This window comes from Felis catus, chromosome X (genome assembly GCF_018350175.1).
Source record: "Felis catus isolate Fca126 chromosome X, F.catus_Fca126_mat1.0, whole genome shotgun sequence".
NCBI lineage: Eukaryota > Metazoa > Chordata > Mammalia > Carnivora > Felidae > Felis > Felis catus.
In genome coordinates this window covers 62,381,007-62,405,833 of record NC_058386.1, presented here as the reverse complement: position 1 = coordinate 62,405,833, position 24,827 = coordinate 62,381,007, and the positions used below count along the sequence as shown (strand labels likewise).

The 24,827-nt window shown below is 36.9% G+C and overlaps 2 pseudogenes; one reads left to right on the top strand and one right to left on the bottom strand.

Moving 5' to 3' along the window:
* The first annotated feature begins 19,156 nt into the window (after positions 1-19,156).
* On the top strand, positions 19,157-20,006 carry LOC101086043 (annotated as a pseudogene).
* A 3,548-nt stretch (positions 20,007-23,554) lies between these two features.
* LOC105261414 lies at positions 23,555-23,971 on the bottom strand (annotated as a pseudogene).
* Positions 23,972-24,827: the final 856 nt, after the last annotated feature.

Here is a 24,827-nt window from a genome sequence, read left to right as displayed (position 1 = left end):
TATATATTGGTCTTCTCTGATGGGTACATAAATATTGACTATTATTATATCTTCATGTTGGATTATCCCCTTTATTTTTGTGTGGTGTCCTTCTTTGTCTCTTGTTACAGTCTTTAAAACCTAGTTTGTCTTATAGAAGTTTTGTTACTATGGTTTTCTTTTGAATTTTGTATGATAGATATTTCTCCATCCCTTTACCTTCAATCTGCAGATGTCTTTAGGTCTAAAATGAGTCTCCTGTAGGCAGCATATAGATGTGTCTTGTTTTTTTTTTATGTTTATTTCTTTTGAGAGAAGCAGCACGTGAGCAAGTGGGGTAGGGGCAGAGAGAGAGGAAAAGAGAGAATACCAAGCAAGCTCTGTGCTGTCAGCACAGAGCCCTTTGTGGGGCTCAATTTCATGAACAGTGAGATCATGACCTGAGCCAAAATCAAGAGTTTGATGATTAATCAAGTGATACACCTAGCTGCCCCTCTTTTTTTGTCTCCTCTTTTTCTTTTGATTGGAGTGTTTAGTCCATTTACATTCAAAGTAATTATTGATATATTTGTATTTATTGTCATTTTAGTATTCATCTTGTGGTTGTTTCTGATGATTTTCTCTTATCCTTTCTTGTCTTTCTTTCTTTGGCATGGTTTGTTGATTTTCTTTAGTTGATATATTTGAATTTCTTTCTCCTTTTTTAAATATCTATTAGTGGTTTTTGATTTGTGGTTGCCATTATGTTTGTATATATCAACTTCATATAGCAGTCTATATTAAGTTGATGGTCCCTTAAGTTTGGACCCATTTCGTCCTCTCCTTCTCATGTTTTAGGTATATGTTGTCATTCTTTACCTCATTTTATTTTGTGAGTTCCTTTGTTACAGAAATATTTACTTTTACTGCTTTTGTGTTTCATAACTTAATATTGTCAGTTTTGGTCTCTCCTTTCTACTCAAAGAATCTCTTTTAATATTTCTTGTATGGATGGTTTAATTACATGAACTTCTTTAGATTTTGTTTGGAAAATTCTTTATCTCTCCTATTCTGAATAATAACATTGCTGGTTATAATATTCTTGGCTGCAGATGTTTTCCATTCTGCACTTTGATTATGTCATGCCAGTCCCTCTGTCTTGGAAATTTTTGCTGAAGCCTGCTAGCTGTATGGGATTTCCCTTATATGTTACTGTTTTCTTTTGACTTGCTTCTTTAAAACTTTTTTCTTTATCACTATATTTTACCAATTTAATTATAATATATCTTAGTGTAACTCCACTTATGTTTATCTTGTTGGGTGTCTCTGTGCCTCTTATATTTGGATATATGCTTCCTTCCCCAGATTAGGTAAGTTTTTTGCTATTATTTGTTCATATAAATTTTCTTCCCCCTTTTCTCTCTCTTCTTCTTTTGGGACTCCTATATTGCCAATGTTATTACATTTGATAGAGTCACTGAGTTCCTTAAACCTATTCTAATTTTGTATAATTTTTTCTCTCTCTTTTGTTCAGATTGATTACTTTCCATTACTCTGTCTTCTAGGTCATTAATTCATTCCTTTTTCTTACAGCCTTCTGTTCATTCCATCACGTGTTTCCCATTTTGTTTATTGAGCCCTTTATCTCTGCTATGTTATTCCTTATTTCTGTGTTAAAGGACTCACTAATGTCTTTCTGTGTTTTCTTAAATCCATTGAGTATCCTTATGGTCAGTGTTTTAAATATTTACTCAGACATGTTACTTATATCTGGCCTTGTCCTGTTCTTTCATTTGAGATAAATTTCTCTGTCTTGTCATTTTGTGTAAGTCTCTGTGCCTGTTACTGTGTGTTAGGAAAATCAGTTACATCTCCTGTTCTTGAGGGTAATGGTCTTATAAAGAAATCCTGTAATGCTCTGCCATGTAGTGTCCCCTGTTCCCTTGGTCCTGGTGGTTCTAAGAGTGTCTCCAATGTTTGCTGCATATTTTTGTTCTTTTGTTCTGTCCACTCTATCTCTCAGGCCATTTGTCTGCAGAGGCTCTCTTTATTTGTTGTGGGCAGTGTTTAGATCCTGGTCTGCATGCGGTACTAGGTGTGCTCTGGTCTACTTGTGAAATGAGGCTTGTCACCACTGCCACAAGTACTGAGGCCTTGCAAAACTCTCAGGTTTGGAGATATGGTGTTGGCAGTGGTTTGGGCCAGTGTTCTGGGGGAGAAGGCCCACCATACTGGAACTGGGGTAAGAGTGACTGGGAAGGGCAGATGCACTGTAGCATGGGGGGCAGGGATTGGGGTAAGAAAGGTAGGTAGTGAGTGTTGGCACTGTGGTGTTTCCCACAGGTAGCCCTGTGGTTATGCTGAGATATGGGGGAGCAAAATGGTTACAGCCATTTCCTCAGTTCTGGAGGGTTCTCTTTATGACTGCTGCCTCTCCGGGATGCACTCCAAAAACAGCAAGTAACCTACCCACCATGAGCCCCAGTTGCTCTTCAGATTGATGTTTCCATACTGTATGTCCATGGGTTGTTTGTCTGCCTCTTTTCCAAAAGTAATGTAATGCTTTCTGGGCTTTATCCCAGTCAAACCCACTGACCTTTAAGACTCCAGGCATTAAACCCCACTCATTTCCAGAAGTCATGTAATTCAGCCCCTCTTATTTTCCAAGCCAATTGCTATGGGGATTCAGTGTTCCTGTGCACTCCCTTGTGTGTTAGTTTGTCTCCCTTCCTTGTACATGACTGCAGCTCCCTTTCCGTGTCAGTGGCCACAATCTGTTTCTCTTCTAAACTGTATCTCTACACTTCCTCCCTTCTTTGATGTGGCCTTTTCTCTGCCTTTAGTTGTAAAGTTTGTTCTGCCACTCTTTAGGTCAATTTCTGGTGTATTTAGAATGATTTGATAGTTATCTAGCTGTGTTCATGGAATGGGCTGGGCCTAGGGTCTTCCTACTCCTCTGCCATCATCTAAGACAAAAGCAACTCTAGTTTTTAAAGGAGGCAAACATTTCTGAATTTTTTAATGTTTATTTATTTTTTAGAGAGAGGGGGGAGTGGCAGAGAGAGAGGGAGACACAGAATCTTAAGTAGGCTCCACGCTCCAAGCTGTCATCACAGAGCCTGATGCGGAGCTCAAGCTCAAAAACTATAAGATCATCATCTGAGCGAAAGTTGGATGCTTAACCAACTGAGCCACCCAGGCATGCCTCTGAATTTTTAGTAAAGGCTAAACATGTTTAGATTAAAAAAGCAATGTTATATTTCCAACCTGAGGATCGGAACCACATGCAACATTGAAATCCTTTCTGTTTTTAATTTTTGGTAAAATAACCCTTATTTCTTCCTATGAATCTTGGGTTGCAATGAAGGGGTCTTATTTTCTTTACCAAAAAAGGACTATATATTTCCCTGATATCTTATGTCTTGTGTTCTTCATGGTAGTATGATTTATGTTTAGAGTTGTGTTGTATTTTTATGGCTTAGGCATTCAGTATCAAGAAGCTATGGACCATATGACATTTAGAGTTCTGGGTCATGTTAGTTAGCCAGAGGTTCTCCACTGTAGGAACAATAGGCAAAATACTGCCTGATATCCTTAGCAGGTAGTTTTTTTCTGAATCCTCCCTGAAGCAATATTTTTTTGTTGTTATTCTTATTTATTCCGACCTCCTCTTCTTTGATTCCATTGCACTGAAAAGTGAAATGGATTGTGTAAGTGTGAGGAAAAGAAGACTGATATTGGATAGTGTGTGATGAAAAATGCCTTTTCTTTCTGGTAAGATGGATTGCTGACAGTCAAAAGGATTGTGTTTTCATTCTCAGATCTCCCTGTTCCTACCTCCAATGCCAATAAGCACACACACACACACACACACACACACACACACGTAAGGCCTTCTGGGAGGGCTTAAAATAGACCTGTTGGGGGTACATTTTCATCATGCTTTGCCTCTAGGTAGAGTTCCTTAGACTCCACTTCTTCCCAGAGTGCGATTTCTCAGGCAAGATTCCAGTTATCCTCCGTAGACACCTATCTGATCTGCTGAATATCTTCATCTGGAAGAAACTAATCTATTGCTTTGTGTGCCAATCAAAGGATGAGGAAAAACATATGCATTTCTTTTTTTAAAGCTTTTAATTTTAACTCCAGTAAAGTTAACATACATTGTATTATTTCAGGTGTACAATACAGTGATTCTACAATTCTACACATTACTCAGTCTTCATGATGATAAGTGTACATTTTATTTCCCATCACCTATTTCACCTATGTCACCTATGTCCTCACCCACCTCCCTTCTGATAACTATCAGTTTGATATCTATAATTAAGTCTGTTTCTTGGTTTGTTTCTCTCTCTCCATGCTTTCTTTCTTTTACTTTGTTCATTTGTTTCTTAAATTCCACATATGAGTGAAATCATATGGTATTTGTCTTTCTCTGACTTATTTATTTGTCATTGTACTCTCTAGTTCCATGTATGTAATAGTAAGTGGCAAGATTTCATTCTTTTTCTTAAGTTTACTTATTTATTTTGAGAGAGCGAGAGAGCAAGTAGGGGGAGAGTGGAAGGAGGGGAGAAAGAGAATCTTAAGCAGGCTCCATGTTGTCAGTGCGCAGACCCCAAAGTTGGGCTTGATCTCATGAACCATGAGATCATGACCCAAGCTGAAATCGAGTCAGATACCTAAGTGACTGAGCCACCCAGGTATCCTGATTTTGTTCTTTTTTTTTTATGGTTGAGTAATACTCCATTATATATATATATATATATATACACACACACACACATATATTATATACTATATATATGTATACATACATTGTGTATATATACATTACACACACACATATATATACATTATATATTATATTATTATGTATATTATATGTATATATTATATGTATATATACATTACACACACACACATATATACATTGTGTGTGTGTGTGTATATATATATATATATATATATATATATATATATAAAACCTCTTCTTTATACATTAATCTATTGATGGACACTTGAGCTACCATAATTTGGCTATTGCAAATGATGTTGCTATAAATATAGGTGTGCATATGTTCCTTAAAATTAGTGTTTTTGTATTCTTTGGGTGAATATCTAGTCATGTGATTACTGGATCATAAGATAGTTCTATTTTTCACTTTTTGAGGAGGCCTCATACTGTTTTCAAGAGTGGATGCACCAGTTTGCATTCCCATCAACAGTGCAAAGAGTTCCTATTTCTCCACATCTTTGCCAAAACTTCTTGTTTATCCTGTTGTTGATTTTAGCCATTCTGACAGGTGCAAGGTAGTACCACATTGTAGTTTTGATTTGCATTTCCCTGATGAAAAGTGACGTTGAGCATCTTTTCATGTGTCTGTTAGCCATGTGTATGTCTTCTTTGGAGAAATGTCTGCTCATGTGTACTGTCCATTTTTTAATTGGATTGTTTTGTTCTTTGTGTGTTGAGTTTGATAAGTTCTTTATAGATTTTGGATACTAACCCTTTATAAGATATGTCATTTGCAAATGTTTTCTCCCATCCAGTAGGTTGTTTTTTAGTTTTGATAATTGCTTACTTAGCTGTTCAAATCTTCTGTATTTTTATGGAATCCCAATAGTGTATTTTTACTTTTGTTTCCCTTGCCCCAGGAGACAGATCTATAGATATATTTTTTTTATTACAGATGTTGCCACAGGGGATATCAGATAAGCTACATCCTTGCTCTCTTCTAGGATTTTTACTGTTTCATATCTCACATTTAGGTCCTTAATCCATTTTGAATTTATTTTTGTGAATGGTGTAAGAAGATGTTATAGTTTCATTCTTTTGAATGTAATTGTGCACTTTACCTAACATCATTTATTGAAGAGACTGTGTTTTTCCCATTGGATATTCTTGTCTTCTTTATCAAAGAATAATTGGCTCTAGTATTATGGGTTTATTTCTGTTTTTTTTTCTATTATCTTCCATTTATCTATGTGTCTATTTTTGTGTCAGTACCATACTGTTTTGATAACTATAACTGTGTAATCTGGAAATCTGGAATTGTATTGCCTCCAGTTTTGTTTTCTTTTTCAAGATTGCTTTGGCTATTCAAGGTATTTTATGTTTCCATACACATTTTAGGAGTGTTTGTTTTAGTAATGTGAAAAATACTGTTGGTATTTTGATCGGGATTGCATTACACCTGTAGATTGCTTTGGGTAGTATAGACATTTTAGCAATAGTTGTTCTCCCCATCCGTAAGCATGGAATATTTTTTTTTCCATTTGTTTGTTATCTTCAACTTCTTTTATCAGTGTGCTATAGCTTTTAAAGTACAAGTCTTTCACCTCCTTGTTTAAGTTTATTTCTAGGTATTTTATTCTTTTTGGTGCAATTTTAAATGGGATGGCTTTCTTAATTTCTCTTTCTGCTATTTTATCATTAGTGTATAGAAATGCAACATATTTCAGTATATTAATTTGGTATCCTGAGACTTTACTGAATTCATTTTTCAGTTCTAGTAGTTTTTGGTGGAATTTTTAGGTTTTTTTTTTTCTATACAGTATCAGGTCATCTGCAGATAGTGACAGTTTTAAAATTTCCTTACCAGTTTGGATGCCTTTTCTGTATTGTATTGTATTGTATTGTATTGTATTGTATTATTTTATTTTATTTTATTTTATTTTATTTTATTATACTTTTGTTGTCTGATAGCTGTGGTTAGGGTTTCTAAAATTGGTGAGGGTGGGCACCCTTACCTTGTTCCTGATCTTAGAGGAAAATTGAGCACGATGTTAGCTGTGGGTTTTTCATATATGGCTTTTATTATGTTGAGGTATATTCCCTCTAACTCTAGTTTGTTGAGAATTTTTATCATGAATGGATGTTGTAGTTTGTCAAATGCTTTTTCTGCATCTACTGAAATGATTATGTGGCTTTTGTCTTTCTCTTGTTAGTGTCATGTATCACATTGATTTTCTAATACTGATCTACCCTTGCATCCTGGGAATCAACCCCACTTGGTCATGTTAAATGATTTTTTGATGCATTTTTGGATTTGGTTTGGTAATATTTTGTTAAAAATTTTAGCATCTATGTTTATCAGAGATATTGGACTGTAGTTTTCTTTTTTGGGGGTGTCTTTATCTGTTTTTAGTATCAGGGTAATGCTGTCCTTGTAGATTGAATTTGAAATCTGTCCTCCATCTTCCATTTTTTTTTGGAATAATTCAAGAAAATAGGTATTAACTTCTCTTTGAATGTTTGGTAGAATTTACCTGTGAATCCATCTGATCCTGGACATCTATTTGTTGGCAGTTTTTCACTTACTGGTTCAGTTTTATTGCTAGTAATCAGTCTCTTCAATTTTCTATTATTTCCTGATTTGGTTTTGAAAGATTATATCTTTCTAGAATTTATCCATTACTTATAGATTATTCAATTTGTTGGCATATACTGTTTCATAATATTCTCCTATATTCTCTTGTATATTGGTGGTGTTGGTTTTTATTTTTCCTCCTTCATTTTATTTTATTTTTTTTCTCCTCCTAATTTTATTTATTTGAGTCCCCTTTTATGTCTTTTTTTCTGTGATGAGTCTGTCTAAAGTTTTATAATTTTTTTGACCTTTCAAAAGTATCAGGACCTGGTTTCATTGACCTGTTACATTGGGTGTTTTTAGTCTCTATTTTATTTATTTCTGCTCTAATCTTTATTATTTTCTTCCTTTCACTGGCTTAGGACTTTGCTTGTTCTTTTTTCTTGCTCATTTATGTAGGTATGTATTGCTATAATCTTCCCTCTTAGAACAGTTTTGGCTGCATTCTAAAGATTTTGGTCTGTTGTGTTTCATTTTCAATTGTCTGCATGCATTTTTTATTTATTTTATTTATTTTTTATTTTTTAATTTTAACTTGTTTTATTTTCTATTTTTTTAAATTTTCACCCAAAACTAAAAGGCAACTGACAGAATGGGAGAAGATATTTGCAAATGACATATCAGATAAAGGGTTAGTATCCAAAATCTATAAAGAACTTATCAAACTCAACACCCAAAAAATAATCCAGTGAAGAAATGGGCAAAAGACATGAATAAACACTTCTCCAAAGAAGACATCCAGATGGCCAACCAACACATGAAAAAATGCTCAAAATCACTCATCATCAGGGAAATACAAGTCAAAACCACAATACATGCATTTTTAAATTTCCTCTTTGATTTATTCATTGACCCATTTATTGTTTAGTCATATGTTATTTAGCTTAGGTAGTTGTGGCTTTTCAGATTTTTTTCTTGTGGTTGATTTCTAGTTTCACAGTGTTGTGGTTTGAAAAGATGCATGTTATTTCAATCTTTTCAAATTTGTTGAGATTTGTTTTGTAACCTAACATGTGATCTATTGTGGAGAATGTTCCATGTGCACTTGAGAACAATGTGTACTCTGCTCTTTTGGATTGGAATGTTCTGAATACATCTGTTAAGCCTATCAGTTGCAGTGTGTCATTCAAAGCCAATTGTTTGGTTTCCGTGATGATTTTGTTTAGATGATCTGTCTATTAATGTAAGTGGGGTGTTAAAGTCCCCTATTATTGTATTATTATCAGTGAGTTCCTTTATGCTTGTTATTAATTGTTTTATATATTTGGATACTTCCATGTTGGGTTCATAAGTATTTGTAATTGGTATATTTTCTTCTTGGATTGTACCCTTTATGCTTATATGGTGTCCTTTTTTGTCCCTTATTATAATCTTTGTTTGAAAGTTTGTTTTGTTTAATATAAGTATTGTTATCTTTTGGTTTCTTTTCACTTCCATTTGTATAATAAATGTTTTTCCATCCCTTTAATTTTTTTGTTCTTAAATAGGAAATTTATTGTCAAATTGGTTTCCATACAACACCCAGTGCTCATTCCAACAGGTACCCTCCTCAATACCCATCACCCATCCTTCTCTCCCTCCCACCCCCATCAACCCTCAGTTTGTTCTCAGTTTTTAAGAGTCTCTTATGGGGCGCCTGGGTGGCGCAGTCGGTTAAGCATCCGACTTCAGCCAGGTCACGATCTCGCGGTCCGGGAGTTCGAGCCCCGCGTCAGGCTCTGGGCTGATGGCTCGGAGCCTGGAGCCTGTTTCCGATTCTGTGTCTCCCTCTTTCTCTGCCCCTCCCCCATTCATGCTCTCTCTCTGTCCCAAAAATAAAATAAAAAACGTTGAAAAAATAATTAAAAAAAAAAAAAAGAGTCTCTTATGTTTTGGCTCCCTCCCTCTCTAACCTCTTTTTTTTTTCCTTCCCTTCCCCATGGTCTTCTGTTAAGTTTCTCAGTATCCACATAAGAGTGAAAACATATGGTATCTGTCTTTCTCTCTATGACTTATTTCACTTAGCATAACACTCTCCAGTTCCATCCATGTTGCTACAAAAGGCCAGATTTCATTCTTTCTCATTACCACATAGTATTCCATTGTGTATATAAACCACAATTTCTGTATCCATTCATCAGTTGATGGATATTTAGGCTCTTTCTCTAATTTGGCTATTGTTAAAAGTGCTGCTATAAACATTGTGGTACAAGTGCCTCTATGCATCAGCATTCCTGTATCCCTTGGGTAAATTCCTAGCAGTGCTATTGCTGGGTCATAGGGTAGGTCTATTTTTAATTCTTTGAGGAACCTCCACACTGTTTTGCAGAGCAGCTACACCAGTTTGCATTCCAGACTTTTTCCTGTGGTTGATTTCAAGTTTCATACCATTGTGGTTTGAAGGTATGCATGGTATGATTTCAATTCTTGTATACTTAGGAAGGGCTGTTTTGTGACCCAGTATGTGATCTATCTTGGAGAATGTTCCATGTGCACTCGAGAAGAAAGTATATTCTGTTGCTTTCGGATGCAGAGTGCTAAATATTTCTGTCAAGTCCGTCTGGTCCAATGTATCATCCAGGGCCCTTGTTTCTTCATTGATCCTGTGTCTAGATCTATCCTTTGTTGTAATTGGAGTATTAAAGTCCCTTGCAATTACCACATTCTTATCAACAAGGTTGCTTATGTTTGTGATTAATTGTTTTATGTATTTGGGGGCTGCCATATTCGGTGCATAGGCATTTATAATTGTTAGCTCTTCCTCATGGACAGACCCTGCAATTATTATATAATGCCTTTCTTCATCTCTTGTTATAGCCTTTAATTTAAAGTCTAGTTTGATATAAGTATGGCTACTCCAGCTTTCTTTTGACTTCCAGTAGCATGATAGATAGTTCTCCATCCCCTCACTTTCAATATGAAGGTTTCCTCAGGTCTAAAATGAGTCTCTTGTGGACAGCAAATAGGTGGGTCTTGTTTTTTTTATCCATTCTGATACCCTATGTCTTTTGATTGGAGCATGTAGTCCATTTACATTCAGTGTTATTATAGAAAGATATGGGTTTAGAGTCATTGTGATATCTGTAGGTTTCATGCTTGTAGTGATGTCTCTGTTACTTTGTGGTCCTTGCAACGTTTCACTCACAGAATCCCCCTTAGGATTTCTTGTAGGGCTGGTTTAGTGGTGATGAATTACTTCAGTTTTTGTTTGGGAAGACCTTTCTCTCTCATTCTATTCTGAATGACAGACTTGCTGGGTAAAGGATTCTCAGCTGCATATTTTTTCTGTTCATCACATTGAAGTTTCCTGCCATTCATTTCTGGCCTGCCAAGTTTCAGTAGATAGATTCGTCACTAGTCTTATGGGTCTCCCTTTATATGTTAGAGCATGTTTATCCCTAGCTGCTTTCAGAATTTTCTCTTTTTCCTTGTATTGTGCCAGTTTCACTATGATATGTCACACAGAAGATCAATTCAAGTTACATCTGAAGGGAGTTCTCTGTGCCTCTTTGATTTCAATGCCTGTTTTCTTCCCCAGATCAGTGAAGTTCTCAACTATGGTTTGTTCAATACACCTTCAGCACCTTTCTCTTTCTTCCTCTACTGGAATCCCTATTATATGGATATTGTTCCATTTGAGTGTATCACTTAGTTCTCTAATTCTCCCCTCATACTTCTGGATTTTTTTATCTCTCTTTTTCTCAGCTTCCTCTTTTTCCATAATTTTATCTTCTACTTCCCCTATTCTCTCCTCTGCTTCTTCAATCTGAGCTGTGGTCGCCTCCATTTTATTTTGTACCTCATGTATAGCAATTTTAGCTCCTTATGACTGTTTCTTAGTCCCTTGATCTCTGTAGTAATAGATTCTCTGCTGTCCTCTATGCTTTTTTTCAAGCCCAGTGATTAATTTTATTACTATTATTCTAAATTCATGGTTCGTTATACTGCTTAAATAATTTTTTATCAATTCGTTAGCTGTCACTACTTCCTGGAGTTTCTTTTGAGAAGAATTCTGTTACATCATTTTGGATAGTCCCTGGAGTGGCGAGGAATTGTGGGGCACTTCCCCTGAGCTGTCTGGAGTAACTTGTGTTGGTGGGCGGGGCTGCAGTCAGATCCAATGTGTGTCCCCAGCCCACCACTGGGGCCACAGTCAGACTGGTGTGTACCTTATCTTCCCCTCTCCCAGGGGCAGGACTCACTGTGGAGTGGTGTGGCCCCTGTCTGGGCTACTTGCACATTGCCAGGCTTGTGGTGCTGCTTCTATGGGATCTGGCATATTAGCCGGGGTGTATCTGCAAGGTGCACAGGGGTGGGAGGGGCAGGCTTAGCTTGCTTTGCCATCAGTGGTCCCCTGCAGGAAGGGTCCTGCACCACCAGGAGGGAGGCAGAGCCTTCAGAGGGATGGATCCTCAGAAGTACAGCATCGGGTGTTTGTGCGGTGCAAGCAAGTTTGGTGATGGGAACTGGTTCCCTTTGGGATTTCGGCTGGGGAATGGGAGAGGGAGATTGTACTGGCCAACACCTTTATTCCCCGTGGAGCCAAGCTCTGTCTTCCAAGGCTCAACAACTCTTTCTCCTGTTGTCCTCTCACCTTCCCGCTCTTGGAGCAGAGCTGTTGACTTCTAACATTCCAGATGTTAAGTGCCGCTGGCTGTCAGAACTCATGGGGTCTGGCCCCTCCTCTTTTGCAAGTCAGACTTGGGGGCTCTGCCTTGCTGGTTGGGCTGCCCCTCCACCGCCTGGCTCCCTACCACCAGTCCATGTGGTGTGTACAATCTCTGCACCCTTCCTACCCTCTTCCTTGCACCTCTTGTCTACGCTTGGCTCCAGACAGTTCATTCTGCTAGTCTTCTGGCTGTTTTCTGGGTTATTTAGGCAGATGTGGGTGGAATCTAAGTCCATCCCTTTAATTTCAATATGCATGTTTCTTTAGGTGTGAAGTGAGTCTCTTGTAGGCAACATATGATTGTGTCTTATTTATTTATTTATTTATTTATTTAAAACATTTCTATTTAAGTTCCAGTTTGTTAGCATACAGTGTAATATTAGTTTTGGGTGTGCTATATAGTGATTCAACAATTTCATACATCACTGTGCTCGTCACAGCAAGTGAACCTTTTAATCCCTATAACCTATTAACCCATGGTCCCACCCTCCTCCACTCTGGTAACTATCAATTTGTTCTCTTTAGTTAAGAGTCTTTTTCTTGTTTTCTCTCTCTCTCTTTCTTTTCCCCTATGCTGATTTGTTTTTTTTTTCTTAAATTCCACATATGAATGTAATCATATAGTGTGTGTTCTTTTTGTGCAGTCACCCTATGTCTTTTTATTGGAGCGTTTAGTCTGTTTTCATTCAAAGTAATTCTTGTTTGATACGTATTTATTGACATTTTGTTATTTGTTTTCTTTTGTTGTTTTTATAGTTCTCTGTTTCTTCTCTTGCTCTTTCCGTGTGCTTTGATTATATTTTCTAGTGATATGCTTGGATTCGTTTCTTTTTATTTTTTGCATACATATTATAGGGTTTAGATTTGTGGTTGCCATTAGGTTGACGGACAACATCCTATGCATATAGCAGTCTGTATTAAATTGTTGGTAGCTTAAGTTTGAACCCATTCTGAAAGCATTAAATTTTATTTTCCCCCAACATTTTATGTATATAATGTCATATTTACATCCTTTTATTTCATGAATCCCTTGAGTGAGTTTTATAGATATAATTGCTTTTACTACTTTTGTGCTTTAACCTCCATATTGATTTTATAAGTAATTAATCTACTACTTTTATTGTGTTTCGATTTAACTGAAGTTTTCCCCTTTCTTAATTTTCTTACTTCTGATTTTGGCGTTTTTCCACTCAAAGAATTTCCTTTAACATTTCTTGTAAGGCTGGTTTAGTGGTGATCAACACTTGTAACTTTTATTTGTGTGGGGAACTGTTTACCTATCCTTAAATTCTGAATGACAGTCTTGCTGGATACAGTATTCTTGGTTGATGTTTTTTTTTCTTTCAGCACTTTGAATACATCATGCCACTCCCTTATGGCCTGCAAAGTTTCTGCTAAAAAATCAGTGGATCACCTTATGTGATTTCCCTTGTATGTAACTGTTTTCTTTTCTCTTCCTGATTTAAAAATTATTTTTTTTATCACTACTGTTTTTCCATTTTAATTATGTTTGTGTGAACCTATTTGGGTTGATCTTGTTAGCAAATCTCTGTACCTCCTGGATCTGGATGTCTGTTTCTTTGTCCAGATTAGGGACATTTTCAGCTATTATTTCTTCAAATAAATTTTCTTCACCTTTTTTCTCTCTTCTTCTTTTGGGGTCACTATAATGGCAAAGTTATTATGCTCTATGATGTTGTTGAGTTCCCTTAACCAATATTTTAAGTTTATTTATTTATTTTGAGAGAGGGAAAGAGAGAAAGAGAGGGGCAGGGACGGACACAGAGAGAGGGAGAGAGAATTTCAAGCAGGCTCTGCACTGCCAACACAGAATCTGATGCAGGGATTGAACTCATGAACCACGAGACCATGACCTGAGCCAAAATCAAGAGTTGGACTCTTAACTGACTGAGCTACCTAGGCACCCTTCCTTTAACCTATACTTACTTTTTATTCTTTTTTTGTTTTTGTTTTTCAGCTTGGTTACTTTTTTAGCACTTTTTCTTCCAGCTCACTGATTTGTTCTTATGCTTCCTCTAATCCACTATTGATTCCCTGCAGAATATTCTTAATTTCATCTATTGAGTTCATCATCTCTGATTGGTTCTTTCTAATATGATGTATCTCTTTGCTGAAGGTCTCACCGAGATTTTCCACTCTTTTCTCAAGTCCAGTAAGTATATTAAGAGCAGTAGGTTGAATTTTCTATTGGTCATATTACTTATCTGTTTCATTTGGCTATTGTGCTGGGATTTCATCCTATTCCCTCATTTATGACATATTCCTCTGTTTCCTCATTTTGTTTAACTCTCTGTGTTTGTTTCTGTGTATTAAGAAAGTGAGGTATATCTCCTGCTATTGAAAATGGTGACCTTACCAAGAAAAGTTCCTGAAATTCCCTGTAGAATTATGTCCCCTGTTCACCAGAACCGGGTGCTTCAGGGGTGTCCTATATGTGAGTTGTCTGCATTCTACTATTGTGGCTGAACCATATTTCCCTTCATTCAGCTGCAATGGACCACTTTGCTTGCTGTTGGCAGAGTTTGTTCCCTTTGTTGTTAAGGACCAGTCTTGGGCTACATTGGGCCTGTACTTGGGTCAAAGCTGATGCCTGCCTTCAACTCATTTTCTGGGGCTGTGGTGCCACCAAAGTACAGGGTGCTCTCCTGTATTGTTCCCTGAGAGGATGGTCTGCAGTTAGATCAGATGTCTGTTAGGGTTGCAATGACTGCAACTATAGGTCTTTATCTTTGTGCTTCCCCCTGTTGGTGGGTGGGGTAGCAGTCAGATCAAATGTTTGCTTCCAACCCACTGCTGGGGCTGAGGTTGAATTCATGTGTATGGTTATTTCTCCCTTTCCTGAGCAGGAGTCACTTTGGAGTGGTGCTGGTCATTGTTATGGTTACTTGCAGAATAAGATGTATCAGGAACCACTTTGGATGGACTACTGCCAAATGGGGTGGTTTATATGGGTAGAATCCACAAGAGAATGAAGTGTGCAGAGTACATGGTGTTGGCAAGCTAGGTGGAGAGTGTCATGCTAGTTCCCACAGGTGTCTAGCCATTTAGGCTGGGTGGGGAGAGAAATAGTGTCCACCAGCTCTTTTGTTTGGGAAAAGTCTCCTAAAGATCACTGCCCTTCCTGTGCACACCTTGAGTTTAGTAAATAAATCTCATATATTTCAAGCTCTTTTCAAACTACTGATTCCATGCTGTATTTTAGAGGGGTTGTTTATTATACTGTCTCTTTAAGGGTATGTACTCAGTTCCTTATCACCCTCTGGCTTTCCCAGACCTAAGTCTGCTTATTTTTAAAATACTCAGAGTGAAGCCCTGCTGGCTGTTCAAACCTGTAAAGTTAAGCCTCACTGGTTTTTGAAGCCAAGTGTTATGGGGATTCATCTTCTTATTGCAGGTACCCCATGTCTGGGGTGCCTGACGTAGGGTTTGTTCCTCTACCTTCTCAAAGCTTATAGTGTCCCTCCTGTTTGTGGTTAGTCTTACCAGGAGTTTGGTTCCAAATTGTGTCTCTGCCCATTCTACCCTTTTTGTTCTACCCCTCTACAGTTAACTGTGGTGATTCTGTTCTGCCAGTTTTGGGGTCATTTTCTGTGTTAGTTATCCTGATGGGACAAAGTGAACTTAGGGTCCTCTTGTTTTTGTTTTTGGTTTCCTCTATTATTTTAGTGGGTTTATCTGTTATTAGCTTCTTGAGAAAAGGTACATGAAAAGCATTTATTAATTATTTTCATTCTTTAATGTCTGAAAAAGTTTTAAATTCTGCATTCACACTTAATTGGTCCTTTAGGAGATAGAGTTTCACGTTGGAAATAAATGTCCCTTAGAATTTTTAAAGCATTGCTTAACTGTTTTTCAGCCTCAGTGTTGTTATTGATGAGTTCATTACCATACTGATTCTAGATAAAACCTTTTTTTTGTCTGCAGAAGTTTGTGGTCTTTTTGTACCTAGTGGTATGCAATTTTATGATTATACACCAATGCGGGTATATTTTTACCCATTGTACCAGGAATTTGTGGACCCTTGCATTCCAGTAACTCATATTGTTCAGTTCTGGAAAAATTTAAAAAATTCATTGATTATTTAATCCCCATTTTTTTCTCTTTTATTTTTCTGTGAGTTATATTATGTAGTTATTGGGCTTCCATGACAGTCCTCTAATTTTCTTGTCTTTTCTGTGTTTTCTTTTTCTTTCTTTCTTTGGCATGTGGAAAATTTCCTTGGTTCTATCCAACCATCAATGGTATTATCTTCTTTAGCATCAAGCATATTCTGAAAGCATTGACACTCCCAGGAAAATCCTAAACTGATTCTTCTGAAATGGTCAATGTTCATCTCCAAGGGTGGTGTTAGGAAATTTTGTGCACCTAAGGTGTAATAGCTGAATGTGAAGGCTAACTAGTATTATAATTAAAATGTGGGACTTATTCTCAAAAAGTGGTCTGTAAGAGTTGTGTGGGTGGGTAAAAATTTTTAGGAAAATGGATGGAAAAGAGAGGTGTTAGAGAGAGACAGGAACCTGTGTCTCTAAATGGAAGAGGATTGATGATTAAAGCAAGGAATGAGTGATATCTACAGGATTACTTTCTCTTTGTATCTTATGAATATTTTCAAGGCTCACACTGTGTACAGTATTAAGCCTAAGACAAATAATTGGTCTAAATCAAAACTTGGCTAACCTTAGACTGAGATTAATTGTGCAAATATTTATTTCATTCCCACTATTTATTTATTTACTCAACAAATATTTACTGAGTACTTACTATACATCAGGAACTCTTCCAGGCCATGAAGATATAGTGATAAACATGCCACAATTCTGACTTCATGGAGCTTATTAACTGCCAAACACTGTTCTAGAGGTAGAGAGTATAATGTTGAACATGATAGCAAAGTCCTTATTCTTGTGTAGCTTATATTATGGTTTTATATGGGAGTAGACTGGTAATAAAAAAAGGAAGATAATGTTGGATAATGATTAGTTTTAAGGTAAAAGAAAACAAGGTGATATGATATAGAGTAACTAGGTGACATTGAAATGAAATTTGGATGATTAGAAGAACCCATCCATGTGAAGTCTGGGGAAAAATCTTTATAGACAGAGGAAGAACTAAGAGTGTTACATGTCAGTGGGACAGAAAGGCTAGTATGGCTGAAGCATAGTGATAAAGAGGTAGTGGTATGACATGAAATGGGGTAGAAGCAAATCAAATAGGATCTAGTTGTTTGTGTTAAAATATTTTGATTTTTAAATGATAGTAATAGATAGCTTTTGGAGGTCTTTAGAGAGGGTAATTAAATAATCTAACTTATATTTGAAAAAGATGACCTTCACTGCTCTTGTAGAATGGGCCATACTGAGGTAATAATGTAAGTATGCAGACCTGTCAGGGGGCCATTGTGGCAATCTAGGCAAGAGAAATTATTGGATAAGGTATTAGCCATAGATACGGAGGAATGTAGATGGATTTGAGATATTCTTTCAAGGAAAAATTCATAGGAAAGTCTGGCAGATTTGGTTTAGGACTATAGTAAAAGAAGAGAATCAAAGCTTATTCCCTTTTTTGTTTGTTTGTTTGAGTGACCTGATGGATAGTAGTACCATTTCATGCGGTGGGAAAGGCTGGAGGAAGATCAGGTTTTGTGTGTTTGTGACATCAAGATTTCTGCTTGGGTATGTTAAGTTTGAGATGCCTATTGAATATACAAGTGGTGAGATAAATTAAGTAGTTGGATATACAAGTCTGGAGTTCAGGAATATAGTTAAAAGAGTCCCATCCCCGTATAGATGGTTTGCATATGGTTGTGCAGCTGCATAAAATTTTCTAGAGAGAAAGTGTGGATGGGAAAGAGGGGTTTCAAACACTGAGACATACCAACATTTAGAGATTGAACAGAGGAAGAGAAATAAGTAAGGGAAATGAGGAGAGGACAGTTAGGTAAAAAGAGACCCAGGTGAATATTGTGACAATAAGATAAAAGAAAAAAGTATTTCGAGAATAAGAGAGAGTGATTGCTTCCCAGTGCTTGAATAAGGACAAAGAAGTTTCTACCTATTAGTAATATAGATGCCATTAGTGACCTTGAAAAGAATTATTTCAGTGGAATTTTAATTTTTAATTCCAATTGGAGTGGGTTTGAGTTTAGAAACTTAGGTAAAGTAGTGGATACAGTGACTCTAGGTGATAGTTTAAACATGTTTTTCTGTCGTAAAGAGCAGAGGATTTGGGCAGTAGCAGAAAGGGAACATGGAGTAATGAGAGGGTTCTTTTTTCCTCATTTGCATGCTGATAGGAATGATCACTAGACCAGAATAAGATAATAATGTAGAAGAGAGTAAGTCCAGGTTTCAGAAGATCCTGAACTAGAAAAAACTTAAAGACTTAACGAGAGACCACGGACATATGAAAAACCCACAGCTAACTTCATACACAATGGTGAAAACCTGAGAGATTTTCCTCCAAGATCAGGAATGAGACAAATATGTCCACTCTAACAGCTTTTATTTGACATAGTACTGGAAAACCTAGCCACAGCAATCAGACAAGAGAAAGAAATAAGAGGCATCTATATTGTTTTTTAAAGTAAGCTTCACGCCCAGCATGGAGCTTGAACTCATGACCCTGAGATCAAGACCTGAGCTGAGATCAAGAGTCAAACACTCAACTGACTGAGCCATCCAGGCTCCTCAGAAGTGTTTATATTGTTAAAGAAGAATTTAAACTGTCACTATTTGCAGATGACATTATATTATACATAGAAAATCCTGGACTCCACCAGCATTACTAGAAGTAATAAATTAATTCAATAAAGTTGCAAGATACGAAATAAATACCCATAATTTGTAGTATTACTATACATTAATAACAAAGTAGCAGAAAGGAAAATGAAAACAACTTTATTTACAATTGCCCTCCAAAGAATAAATACCTTGAAATAACAAAAAATGTGAAACATCTGTACTCTGAAATCTATAAAACATTTGATGAAAGAAATTAAAGTGACACAAAAAAATGGAAAGATATTCCATTTTTATGGATTAGAGGAATTAATATTGTTAAAATGTCCACATTACCCAAAGCAATCTACATATTCAATGAAGTCCTTATTAGCTCACTCTCTGCCGCAATCTTGGTTTTGCATTCCCTGCACAAAATGCCTGGTGAAGTCCCTAAAACCTCTCTACAGAGTAGGAGTTTCCACAGCTCCAGGCTGTGAGACAGGGTCTGGAACAGGATCTGACAGTGATGGGGTGCCTGGGTGGCTCAGTCGGTTGGGTGGCCAACTTTGGCTCAAGTCATGATCTCACTGTGAGTTCAAGCCCTGCATTGGGCTCTGTGCTGACAGCTCAGAGCCTGGAGCCTGCTTCCAATTCTGTTTCTCTCTCTCTGCTCCTGCCCTCCTCACATTCTGTCTCTCTCTCAAAAGTAAATAAGATTTTTTAAAAATTAAAAAAAAGAATCTGATAGTGATGAATCATTACCATAGCTAGAGGAACATGATTCCACACTGGCAAATATGCAATAAGCTCAACTGGCAGCAGCAGCTGAAATCAATGAAGAACCAGTCAGAAAAAGCACAACAGAGCCATAATGAAAAGAAGGCATGGAAGGCTATGTCCAAACTGAGTCTTCAACAGGTTACGAGTCACTGTCCAGAAACCTAAGAATATTCTCTTTGTCATCACAAAACCAGATGTCTACAAACACCCAGCTTCTGATATCTACATAGTTTTAGGGGAAGCCAAGTAATTGGATTTATGTCAGGAGGCACAACTAGTAGCTGCTGAGAAATTCAAAGTTCAAGGTGAAGCTGACTTCAACATTCAGGAAAACACACAGACTCCAACTGTACAAGAGGAAAGTGAAAAGGATGAGGTTTTTAGAACAGGTGTAAAGATTAAGGACATAGAATTTGTCATGTCACAAGCAAATGTGTCAAGAGCAAAGCCCTGTGGAACAACAGTAATGACATTGTAAATGCTATTATGGAATTAACAACATAACCATCTGAAAATGAGGATCATTTGTTGGTGTTTCAAAAGAATAAGTGAAGCTTGGTTTGAAATTTGTACTGTTTCTATCATTAATAAAGTTATGGCTTCTTGTTGGATAAAAAAGAAATCCCTATCAAAATACCAACAGCATTTTAAACAAAACTAGAACAAATATTAAAATTTGTTTGGAACCACAAAAGACCTCAAATATCCAGATCAATTTTGAACAACAACAAAAAAACAAATCTAGAGGTATCACAATCCCAGATTTCAAGATATACTACAAATCTGTAGTCATCAAAACAGTATGGTACTGGCCCAAAAAATAGACATATAGTTCAATGGAACAGAGCAGAAAGCCTAGAAATAAACCCATGATTATATGATTAATTATTAATCTTCCCAAAATAAGGCAAGCATATACAATGGGAAAAAGACGGTCTCTATAACAAATGGTGTTGGAAAACTGGTCAGCTACATGCAAAAGAATGAAACTGGGCCACTTTCTAACACCACACACAAATATAAACTCAAATGGATTAAAGACCTGAAACCATAAAACTCCTAGGAGGAAACATAAGCAGTGATTTCTTTGACCTCAGCAGTAGCAAAATTTTTCTAGCTATATCTTCTCTGGCAAGGGAAATGAAGGCAATAATAAACGATTGGGAATATACCAAAATAAAAAGCTTCTGTGCAGCAAAGGAAACCATCAACAAAACAAAAAGGAAACCTATTAAGTGGGTGAAGATTTTTGCAAATGATATATCTAAAAAGAGTTAATATCCAAAATACATAAAGAACTTATACAACTCAGCACCAAAACAAAAAAAAAAACTGATTAAAAAATGGGCAGAGTACCTGAATAGACACTTTTCTTAAGAAGACATATGGATGGCCAACAGACACATGAAAAGATGCTCAAAATCATTAAACATCAGGGAAATGCAAATCAAAACCACAAGGAGATGTTACCTTACACCTGTTAGAATGGCAAAATAAAATAGAAGAAATAACAAGTGTTGGTGAGGAAGTGGAGAAAAAGGAACCTTCATATAGTATTGGTGGAAATGTCAATTTGTGCAACCAATGTGAACAATATGGAGGTTCCTCAAAAAATTAAAATAGAAATACCATTATGATCCAATAATTCCACTATTGGACATTTTCAAGGAAAATGAAAGCACTAATTCAAAAAGATATACGCACCCTTATGTTTATTGCAGCATTATTTATAATAGCCAAGATATGAAGCAACGTAAGTGTCCATCAATAGATGAATGGATAAGAAGGATGTGACATATATATATATATATATATATGCCATAAAAAAGGTTGAAATAATGCTATTTGACACACATGGATGGTCCTAGAAGGTATTATGCTAAGTGGAGTTAGACTGAGAAAGACAAATGCCATATGATTCTACTCATAAGTGGAATCTAAAAAGAAGAAGCAGGCCTCTGAATATAGAGAACAAACTGATAGTTTCCAGAGGGGATGGCAGTGGAGGGCTGGGAAAAATTGGTGAAGGGAAGAGGGAGATACTGGCTGTCAGATGTGGAATGAATAAGTCACAGGAATAAAAGGCACAGCATACGGGGAAAAAGAGACGATGGTCAAGCCTGTTAGCACTTTCTTGCATTTAACCTTTGCAAATATTCCTTTTATTCTTCTACTTCCCTTACTTAGACAACTGTAATTTTCATCATAAAGAATAGGGAAGTCTTGATCTGTAAGATGTGCAATGTAATCTGTGTCCCTGACTTGCCTAACCTACTTTTTACTACCTCTAGTTTTACAAACCTGGTTCTTTTGGGGCTAACAGTGTTATCGCTGGACTTGTAGGATGGCATGCTAAATCAGATACAGGCCTCGTGGACATAGATTCATCACATTTGATATCTATAATGTTCTACATTGTGTCTGTGAGTTAAGCTTTATATATTTTGTGACCTAATAAAGAGATAATCATCTAGATGATTATTATAGTTACCATTTATTGGTTGCTTACTATGTTCCAAGCACTTCATGAATTGGGGTGTGTGTGTGAGTGTGTGTGTGTGTGTGTATGTACAGGTATATGTGTGTACATGTATATAGTTTTGTTAATTCTTGCCACAATTTTTTTTACATTTTAAAATATTTATTTATTTTTGAGAGACAGAGACACAGTGCAGGCAGGGGAGGGAAGAGAGGGGGGGAGACACAGAATCTGAAGCAGGCTCCAGATTCCGAGCTGTCAGCACAGAGCCCAATGCGGGGCTCGAACCCACAAACCATGAGGTCATGACCTGAGCCAAAGTCAGACACTCAACCAACTGAGCTACCCAGGAGCCCAATCCTTGCCACAAATTTATTAAATTGGTACTATCATTATTCTCATAATATAAATTAGGAAACAGGGGTATAGGGAGGTTGAGTACCTTACACTGTATCATACATCAAGGAAGCTTATGCCTAGGTTTGTGATTATGAAAGTCATGCACTTAATCACTGATATATATTGCTTGAATTATTCTTTATTTAAAAAAATATAATTTATTGTCAAATTGGCTAGCATACAGTGTGTAAAGTGTGCTCTTGGTTTTTGGGGTAGATTCCTGTGGTTCATTGCTTACATACAACACCCAGTGCTCATCCCAACAAGTGCCCTCCTCAAATGCACATCACCCTTTTCACCTCTCCCCCACCCCCATCAATCCTCAGTTTTTTCTCTATATTTAAGAGTCTCTTATTGTTTGCCTCCCTCCCTCTCTGTTTGTAACTATTTTTTCCCCTTCCCTTCCCCCATGGTCTTCTGTTAAGTTACTCAATATCCACATATGAATGAAAACATATGACATCTGTCTTTCTTTGACTTATTTCACTTAGCATAATACCTTCCAGTTCCACCCACGTTGCTGCAAATGGCATGATTTCATTCTTTCTCAAGGCCAAGTAGTATTCCATTGTATATATAAACCACATCTTTATCCATTCATCAGTTGATGGACATTTAGGCTGTTTCCATAACTTGGCTATTGTTGAGAGAGATGCTATAAACATTGGGGTACAAGTGCCCCTCTGCATCAGCACTCCTGTATCCCTTGGGTAAATTCCTAGTAGTGCTATTGCTGGGTCGTAGGGTAGTTCTTTTTAAAAAAATTTTTTAGACAAAATATCTTTTATTCTGAATTAAACAAAATCAAAATTCTAAAGAAGTAGTGCTTATAAGATACCCTGAAATATTTTTAGTTGTGTAAGTTTTCTTTAAACCTGAATTAGCTCAAATGTGTCAGTATAATATCTTTTTTTATCTGTATGGAGACCAAAACAACTACAACCACAGTAACACTTGACAGAATTTTGATGTCTGAGAACCCCTGGACATTGGACAGCATCCAATTAAAATATCAGTGTCGCTTTCATTTATCAAAGAAAATATCTTATCAAGCTCCCAAAACAAATTTGAGGAGTTAAGTTGGGTTTGAAGAGAAAGACCAACGTAAATCTAGGAACACAGTTTTCATCTGATGAAAGTTGAAATCCACATATACATTCTAATCGAAGACCTGTCCCATGTAGGATTTTTCAAGTTTTTAGAGAGTCTACCAGGCCAAACCCTTTGCTGCCTTTACTGCTTTTGTTTTGCTTTTCCCCTTCCCTTTTTCTCACTATGCCTTCAGCCTTTTCCTTTGTCTCTGGTTCATCCATATGGGGTATTGTCCATGCTGGTCTAGAGGACTCTTTTTGGTTCTCTTAATCTCAGTCTCCATCGTCATGTCATCTTTTTCATCTTGTACCACACATTCAGTTTTCTCTTGACAATGTTTAGGTACCACCACAGTTGCTATCTCTTGAACATCTTTCGTTAAAACATCATTATCTATTTTAAGAATACTTTTAAGTCTGCTGAGTTCCTGTGGGGCACCCTTTTATCTCTTTTCAGAATGCATCTTCCTTTTCCACTTACTCCATAAGGTTTTAGCCATATGTTACCTGGAAAGCAGGAAAGTCAGAAACTCGCAGATGGCATGCAGACCACGCTGACTGGAAGTCTTCTCTATTTTTAATTTTTTGATGAACCTCCACACTGTTTTCCAGAGTGGCTGCACGAGTTTGCATTCCCACCAGCAGTGCAAGAGGGTTCTCGTTTCTCCACATCCTCACCAGCATCTGTTGTTTCCTACGTTGTTAATTTTAGCCACACTGACCCATGTGAGATGGGATTTTGATTTGTATTTCCCTGATGATGATTGATGTTGAACATCTTTTCATGTGTCTGCTGGTAATCTGGATGTCTTCTTTGGAAAAGTGTCTATTCATGTCTTCTTCCCATTTTTTTCACTGGGTTGTTTTTCAGGTGTTGGGTTTGGTAAGTTCTTTATAGATTTTGGATACTAACCCTTTATCCGCTATGTCATTTGCAAATATCTTTTCCCATTCCGTTAGTTGCCTTTTCCTTTTGGTGTTTCCTTTGCAGTGCAGAAGCTTTTTATCTTCATGAGGTCCCAATAGTTCATTTTTGCTTTTAATTCCCTTGCCTTTGGAGATGTGTCAAGTAAGAAATTGCTGCGGCTGAGGTCAGAGAGGTTGTTGCCTCTTTTCTCCTCTAGGGTTTTGATGGTTTCCTGTCTTACATTCAGGTCCTTCATCCATTTTGAGTTTATTTTTGTGGATAGTGTAAGAAAGTGGCCTAGTTTCATTGTTCTGCATGTTGCTGTCCAGTTCTCTCAGCACCATTTGCTAAAGAGACTGTCTTTTTTCTTTTGGATACTCTTTCCTGCTTTGTCAAAGATTAGTTGGCCATACATTTGTGGGTCCAATTCTGGGTTCCCTATTTTATCC